This window comes from Mobula birostris, chromosome 14 (genome assembly GCF_030028105.1).
Source record: "Mobula birostris isolate sMobBir1 chromosome 14, sMobBir1.hap1, whole genome shotgun sequence".
NCBI classification, from domain to species: domain Eukaryota; kingdom Metazoa; phylum Chordata; class Chondrichthyes; order Myliobatiformes; family Myliobatidae; genus Mobula; species Mobula birostris.
The window spans coordinates 88,505,593-88,507,751 of NC_092383.1; positions in this window are offsets into that span (position 1 = coordinate 88,505,593).

The following is a 2,159-nucleotide window of genomic DNA, read 5'->3' on the forward strand; positions in this document are numbered from 1 at the left end:
TAAAATATTGCTAAGGATTTTAAGCAAAGGAGTGACCTAGGACAACACCAGACTTGAAGCCGTCAAGAAGCAGAACACCATAAAACCATAAATTCCTGTTTTTTTTTAACGTGTTTGCAGTGCTCCAAGTACTATTTCTATGATCCACTGATTTGAATGGTTTAAGATAACTCTGGATAATAAAGATTTTGCTTCCTGAATACCTTTGGGTGTATCTTACAGATTTTGGGGTGCTAATCATGGAAATCACCATGACATTTCCCTATCATGCAGTATTTTTATTTGTAATCATCTATATTTGTTATTTTGATTTGTAACTCAAATCAGAATAATTGATGCCAATATTAAGGAAGGCATTTTAGTTGGTACACAAATCAAACAGGTCATCAACAACAGGCATTTCGAAGAACTTCTAGTGGGACCGGAAAAAAAAATCATATGGAAGGCATTCAAGGATGCTGTTGAAAAATTTCTTGGCAACTACAGAGCACCAAACTATGTGCAACGAACACAAAATACCGGAGGAACTCAACAGGTCAGACAGCATCTAGGAAAAGTGTACGGTCAACGTTTCGGGAGTGACGTGCAGCTGGTTGACATTATGCTTCAAGCATACAAAACCATGAAGTGCAACATGTCATTAAAGATTCATTTTCTGCAGTCCCATTTAAACTTCTCTGCAAATCTTGACACTGTCAGTGATGAGCATAGTGAAGATTTCACCAGGACATAGTGGTCATGGAGAAACGGTATCAGCGCAACTGAAATCCATCAATGCTGGCTGATTATTGTTGAGTACTTAAGTGAGAAGCCTCAGATGTTGACTACAAATTAAAATCATGAATAAACCATATTTAATGTAGTTGAACTATTGCAAAGCGTCAGCACCATTATGAAATTATACCCATTTTATTCAATACAAGCAAATTTCTTGTTTCTCCAACTTCCTATGTCATACAAATAATCAGAAATTATGTTTGTGTTCAGCTTCAAGCAGTCTATCATAAACAAAAAATAATTTCTGAGGAAGCACATTTTTGGAAAACAATTGTTGTCCAATGGTAATGATGCTTTAGCGCTGACTTCTACTGCAGAAATCAGGCCTAAAGCACCATCATCTCAAAGTTAGGACTAAGAAGTTCGGGACTGGGATTGGGGAAAATTTAACACAAAGGGTTGTGGAACTATTTCTCTCACATACATCTTGAGAACCGTCCTTTAAAAGACCAAGAGTGAGGGTGATAATGATTGCTAGGCAAGGGAATGAAGAGATGTTGAAAGAATGAGAAGAGTAAATCTAAGTTTCAGTGTGGATCTACCTTCTCCTGTCTGTATATCCTCAGAAACTGCACAAGGCAAAATTTTAAGATTCTGGGTAATTAGAATGCCAAAAGAAAAGTGTAATGTTAAAAAAGCTAAATTCCCAGCCTGTGAACTCAGTATGTAAGCACTGCCAATGAACACATAATTACTTTTTAGGTAGAAACTTTGAGAAACTTTTCCAAGTAAAGCTGTACATTAAAGTGACGTGCTTGGGAATGAGAGTAAACAAACGGTTTTTGACATTTTGGCTGCAAAAGTTTTATCTATGGCAACACTCACAACACGCTGGAGGAACTCAGCAGGTTGGGCAGCATCCGTGGAAAAGGTCGGTCGACGTTTCCACGGATGCTGCCCTCTGGGTTCCGGCCCGAAACGTCGACCGATCTTTTCCACGGATGCTGCCCGACCTGCTGAGTTCCTCCAGCGTGTTGTGAGTGTTGCTCTGACCCCAGCATCTGCAGAGTATTTTGTGTTTAAAGTTTTACCTATTAATGGAGATCCAGATTTCTGCTTTGAAAGGTATTTTTACCTACTTATTGAAATATAGCACAAAATAGGCCCTTCCAACCCTTCGAGCTGCGCCACCCAGCAATTTCCTGCTTTAATCTGAGCCTAATCATGGGACAATTTACAACAACCAATAAACCTACCGACTAGTACGTCTTTGGACTGTGGAAGGAAACCGTAGCACCCAGAGGAAACTCAGACAGTCACGGGGAGAACGTACAAACTCCTTACAGTCAGCGACAGGAATTGTAAAGGACTGTGCAAACCACAATACCGTGCCACCCCACAATATGGCCAAGTTGTCAAATAATAGTCATGAAAAGTAAGTG